The following is a 6,924-nucleotide window of genomic DNA, read 5'->3' on the forward strand; positions in this document are numbered from 1 at the left end:
TCAAAATATGAACGTAAAAGCACCTCATCAGCTGGTAAATAAGCTGGCCAACCTCCTCTCACATATAGAAACAACTGAGACAAGACAGCATCTTCTTCCTGCAATTTCCTTATCCTACTCAACCTAGCACCTGAAGCACATCGACCCAACGCCAACATAGCAAACTCTTCAGCATCTTCAACCATGCCTACGTCAATCTTTGAAGGGATCTCATCAGACGATCTTGACAAAGCATCAGCTAATAAGTTTTTAGTACCTACAATATGTTCCATGCTGTAAGAGAAGCGCATCAGGTGCATTCTGAAGCACTGTATCCTAACAGGCAGCTTGTCCAGCTCAATGGTACTTAGCAGTGGAACCAAAGGCTTGTGATCTGTTTGGATTTTCACAGTCAACCCTATGATGTAGTTTCTAAGCTTCTCACAGCCCCACACGACACCCAAAGTCTCTTCCTCTATAGTAGCATAGCGTTTTTCTGTGTCACTAAGAGTCCTGGAGGCTGCTGCGACCATTCTCAATTGACCATCGGGTTTTACTTGCAACAAGGCTGCTCCTAAACCACTACGACATGCATCAGTCTGGAGTACCGTGGGATACTGGGGGTTGTATGCAGTGAGCCGAACAACTCTTGAAAGCTCTTGTTTTACCCCTTCAAACGCCTTGTCCTGCGCATCACCCCAGTACCAGTGTACATCTTTATGCAGCAGCTCTCTCAGTGGAGAGCAGAGATCTCCAAGACGAACTGAAAACTTACTCATTTGATTCACCATGCCGAGGAAACTACGAACTTCACTTACATTTTTAGGCCTCACAAAACTTACAATACCTTGGACAGTTTTTGGACAAGCACGGATGCCTTCTGCAGAAATAAGCTGACCTAAAAACTTGATAGAACTGCGTGAAAACTCCCATTTTGAAAGATTGAGCATCATGCCTGCTTTTAGCATTCGCTCAAGAACTGCTCTGACTCGACTATCATGTTCTTCAGCATTTGCTCCAAAGACACACGCATCATCCATGTGTATAACTACCCCTTCTAGTCCACACAAAACCTGCGAGATAATCTTTGAAAATATTTCTGGGCTAGACAACAGGCCAAAAGGCAAACGGTTATATGCAAACCTGCCAAATGGTGTCAAGAAAGTAGTTAGCAAACGAGCTTCATTTGTCAGAGGAATCTGGTAAAACCCGGAATTGGCATCCAATTTGAAAGACTGTTCCCCCACTCAATTGAGCTAAACTGGACTCAACGTGAGCCATAGGATAGACTTCCCACTTGACCAACTTATTCAATTCGGTGTAATCAACACAAATACGGACCTTGTCATTTATTTTAGGAACCACAACCATAGGAGCACACCAGTCGGTAGGTTTGCTAACGGAAAAATAACTCCGCTGTCTACCATGCCATTTAGTTCATCTTTGACACGGTCTAGCAAAGGGTAAGGCACAGAGCGCGGGGTACATATAGCGAATGGTTTACTGTCTGGTTTCAGAACCACTTTAGCTTCCTGTTCCAATTTTCCAAGCCCACTAAAAAGCGCTAGGAACTCAGCCATGAACTTGCTGTCACAATTTAAAACTTTGTCAATATCTCCACTACGGCTAACCAACCCTAAATCTACACAGGCTTTTCTACTAAGTAAAGCTCGATTTTGCTCTACATATAAATATTCTGAGCAGACAGCATTATTCACAGAGAGTTGAGCCTGGAAGTAGCCCAGCACGAGTATATGTGTGTTACCAGGACCTGATAAAATATTGTTGGGTGGCTGGAGTTTGATGTCTCCACATAGTTTTCTTGACATTACTGACACGTCCGCACCTGTGTCTGGTTTAAAAAATACGAGCTCAGGTAGGCCACCAACTCGCACCAGCTTACTCCAAGCATTATCATTAAATTCATCACAATTGTCAACACAACCTAGAAAGTATGGGTCCACGACCCAAGACAGGGAGTCAACATTCTCCGAACGTTAACTAAGGGAATTTTCACTTTTGGCTAGATAATTTACTTGCCCTTGTCTTGGTGTGGTAGACTTACACACTCTAGCAAAATGATTTCATTTATTACAACTTCGACATAAAACTCCAACTGCTGGGCAACTCCCTTTTGTGTGAACGGAATACCCACACTTTGTGCAATTGTCTTTTGAAGGTTTACTACCACCGCTAGGTTTGTTTCGCAACTGTTTTACATAGTCTACTAAACTAGGTTTAGACACAACAGTCTTAGAAACAGCATTACTAAATTCTCGAACGTTTTTGTCTACTTGTTCAGCTTGCTGGGCCATAGTAATGACCATTTTCTCTGTAAGTGTGTCAGTATCCATTTTTTGCATCTCGCAGCTAGTAGCTTTGTCTAAAATACTGACCACTATCCTATCTCGCATCTGCTCTGAACGCATTGCTCCAAATTCACATCTACCAATAATGTCATTCAGAGCTTTAATATACTGTTCGACTATTTCCCCTACCATCTGATCTCTTCTAAAAAAACTTAGCACGCTCAAAAATAATATACTTCTTTGGAGAAAAGTATTTGTCAAGCCCACTTTTCACTTTTGAATAATCTTTTGAGTCTGTATCAGACAAACCTAGACTTTGAAATGTGCTACTGCTACTCGGGCCCATAGTATAAAGTAGGCTGTGTATCTGGACAGCAGCATCTTCTTTGTTCAGTTTTGAGATTGTCCTAAACATCTCCCATCTCTTACTCCACTCCTCCCACCGCTCTGGGACAAAGTCGAACTCCGCAGGCGGATTAAACTTGGCCATTGTTGTTGCAGTGACAAAATAATAGTATTAAAACCAAAAGAAATACCCAAACCAACAGTAAACACACAACCCTCCACAAACAGTAAACACACAACCCTCCACAAGCAGTAATTCAACAACAACAGTAATATTACAGTTACAATAATGACACTATAGTTAGCAGCAGTAGTCACTCAGCATGGAGAGATGGGAGTAACAAACGACCAGAGACACGAGCTAAAAAAAAATCGCTGTCCTGTAGTATAGGAGTAGTATGGCTTATTGTTGCGGCACTATAACGTATGACACTAGACCCGTAGTTAGCGGCAATGACAATACATCGGACATCAGGCAGCAGATATGGACCACAGTAGCTGGTATTAGTATATCCACACGCTCTTCTAGAAAAATCCAATTGCTATTATTAATTATAAGCAGCAACAGAAGAATAATAAGGTACTTAGCTTCGGACTTCCAGGGTCACATCGAGGTCCGCCGATGTGACCCAATGCCTGTGGCAAGCAGTGGAGTTCCGTTTATTTCTGACTGGCCACCATGTCATATCATGGTTAAGATTGATTGAGATTTTGTTTGCATATAAGCAGGCGAACTCTTTGTAAACAACCTGTCTTTATTGTATTAGTCATGGAACTGCCGTTATATTGCGAGACAAACTCTCTTGTGTAAAAACACGTAAAGCATAATATTACAACATATATAGGCCTATATATAAACATACTAGCTGTGCCACCCGGCATTGCCCGTGTAATAGAAGAGTATTTGGACAGAAAATTGATTTGTATTTAACATATTACAACACTTGCCATTCTAACTTTCAAACTACATATCACGAGAAAGGTTTTTTGTCTTATAAACAATGAGAAGTAATGAGAGTTTAATAATGTGAGTGAACAGCTTCTCGTGACGTTATGCTATGACCCGCGTCATACGCAAAGCAGTTAGGTATTGCTCTCATGTAATGCTTTATATTGGCGGAATAGCTATTCGACTTTTATAGTCCAATGGGCTAGGCGTAAGACTTATGAACGGCTTGGTCCGAGATCGAATCCTCTTCAGTACGGAATATTTAATTCAAGAGTTTAAGATCTATAGCCGGATTTCCGACATGTATACGACATACAATGACATACTTTGAGAAATACATATATAGACTAGCGGTACCACCCGGCGTTGCCTTGGTAATAAAAAGTCTTTGGACAGAAAATTGATTTGTCCTTAACATATAACAACATTTACCGTTATAACTTTCAAACTACATATCATGAGAGAAGTGTTTTCTGTAATTGAAATAAATTAGGAGAGCAAATAAAAACAACTGTAAAAGTTTTTAAACTTTGCCACACTGTAACTTTCAAACTTTATATCATGAGGGAATGATTTTGTGCAGAACAGGTTCTTTTCTTTGGAGGTATCAGACAATGTGTAACTTCTCAGAATACATGTATTTAACAGATCAATAAAAAAATATGACAGAATATGGTAGTATTTTGTGGTTGAAATTTTATTAGAACATTGTATGCCAAAAATGGTTGAATGAAAAATTAATATTAATAATAAAAGTTGGAAACTAACTAAGTAATAATAGGTAACAGGGATAGGGCAATGAATAATGGTTAAACTTCAAACTGATATTAAACTCAAATTATGCTAAAAAATGCAAGTTGCAATAAAAACGATAACGTAACAAACTGTAAAAACTTATATTATGAACTTCAAAAGTTGTACAAAGTTTATAAATGTAATAAGAGAATGAGAAATATATATCAAAGTATTTAAATGTATGTAAATATAAAAGAGTGAGGAATAACTGATACTAACGATAAATCTTACAGATAATCTTACATTAATCTTACAAATGATTGTTGTAAAATGTGAAAATAATTATGAATTACTAATTGGTTAGGTTTAGAAGGAAAGATGTGTAAGCTAATACACAAAGCGAGTACTGATAGAAAAATTTTTGAAACACGCATTTAACTAACGAAACATTCGGCTATTGATAAAAGGAAATAGCACTTGTTACTATGCTATATCGCTATTAGAATAAACGCTAATTAGCAGAATGAATAACATTTAACAAAATAAAAACAACTGTAAAAGTTTTCAAATTTTTTTAAACAACTGAAACTTTCAAACTTCATATCATGAGGAAGAGGTTTTCAAACCAATGTAAATTTAAAAGTTCATAACTTTCAGCGACGTATAGCTTTTAATAACGTACAGTTCCACCTATTCTACTGGAACTGTTCTAGCGTTGCTAACCAAGGTTTCGAGATCCGAGACAATTTTCCACATTAAAATAAAATTATGTAGATTTTAATCCATTCCAAGATGAGGAAAAACTTGGGTAAATTTGGAGATATACTTCGGTAAAGTATGTTTTCAACAATTTACACCATAAGATGTACTGTATACTGCATATTATAAGTAGAAACAGGTATATATAGATCTTGTTTAATTTTCATAAAATGTTATATATTCATGATAATAGAAAAAGAAAGCAAAAGTAAACATTTCGTACGTTTGGCTTTTAAAACATCCAAAGCATTAAAAGTTAAAATACAATACTAAAAAAATATGCAACAGATACAATACAATTTAGGGTAACTTGACAGAAAGGGTTAATTCCCTAGCAAATTTTTTCGGTAGAGGAGGCGTCATCCCACATGGTTTTTCCCCTTTTGTAAAGAATTTACGAAGCGTAAAATGCTTATCAGTTTCCAAGTGTTTCCGGAGCTTTGCTAATTGCAATGTGCATGCTCCAGTGTAGTCAAGAACCGCATTTATGTTCATTTATGTTAAAAAAAATCATATATACGACATATGAAATACTTTGAGAAATATATATATAGATATAAGATATATATATAATTCTCAAAGTTTGTGTCTGTACGTGTGTATGTGTGTATGTGTGTATGTGTGTATGTGTGTATGTCCTTAAGTATAGCTATTAAAATTTTGGAATGAAAATTTTGCATTCCGCTGAGTTTCAACTTACGAAAATTGCAACCACAGGTTTGCTATCCAATTATCTGATCACAAAACTACGAAAGCTCTACAATTCATAGCTTGCACTAATATAGTGTAGTGAGAGCTATGAACCTGCCTTAGCCTGTTTTCACACCCAAAATGACGTATTAATTGAAAATCTATGAACGTTTTCAGCTCTATGAAGCATTATGCTTTTTCATAAATTTCCACTTTCGGTTTTTCGTAAGGTTCAATTGCTAAATCGTGGTCAATTGTATTATCTCGATTAGGAATAGCTTCTATATTTTCTCTCCGTTTGGTCAGACAAAGACAGTACGATATCTCATTGTTACATTTGTACTAGTATTGAGAGGTACCAGTATTGAGAGGTACCAGTATTGTCGTGTTCAAAGTTTTGATGGATAGCTTCTGCTACAACAGTAACCTTTTTTATACACACACTTCAATGCACGAATTGTTATTATTAATTCAACCTATTCAGGATTTTATTTTGTTTTCTTAGTTCGTATTAATTGTGTCATTACCAAATCATCTTTTATTGTAATCGTAGGAAAACAGACTTAATTTATCTATTACTTGCTAATTATTTTACATTTACATCTAAACCCTTTTTTAGCTGTTTTATTTATTTATTTTTTTGACCTGCACAAAACATTTTTTTCCTAAAATGAAGTTTGAAAATTACAGTTGTTTGACAAAGTTTAAAAACATTTAGTTTTTTTTATTTTCTTTTAAATGATTTCAAGTACACAAAACATTATCTCATGATATGAAGTTTGACAGTTAGAGTGGCAAATATTGTTGTATGTTAAATACAAATCAATTTTCTGTCCAAAGGCTTGTTTATTACCCGGGCAACGCTGGGTAGTACAGCCATATAGTTTGTATATAGTATATGCTACATAGTATGCATATATACATACTGTATACCTATGTATATATGCATACTAGGTATATATGATTGTATATTCATTCGAGAAAAGAGTGTATACAGTATTCACTAAAAGCTGCAAGTCGTAACAGCCATCATAAATTGGTGGGTAGGCAATTGGATGACTAACCTGCGGTTGCAATCTTTGTGAGTTCCAATCCGGCAAGGTGTGAAATTTAAACTCTAAGATTTGAATAGCTATAGCTGGACATACGCAGTCACAC

The sequence above is a fragment of the Watersipora subatra genome, chromosome 5 (genome assembly GCF_963576615.1).
Source record: "Watersipora subatra chromosome 5, tzWatSuba1.1, whole genome shotgun sequence".
Classification (NCBI taxonomy): domain Eukaryota; kingdom Metazoa; phylum Bryozoa; class Gymnolaemata; order Cheilostomatida; family Watersiporidae; genus Watersipora; species Watersipora subatra.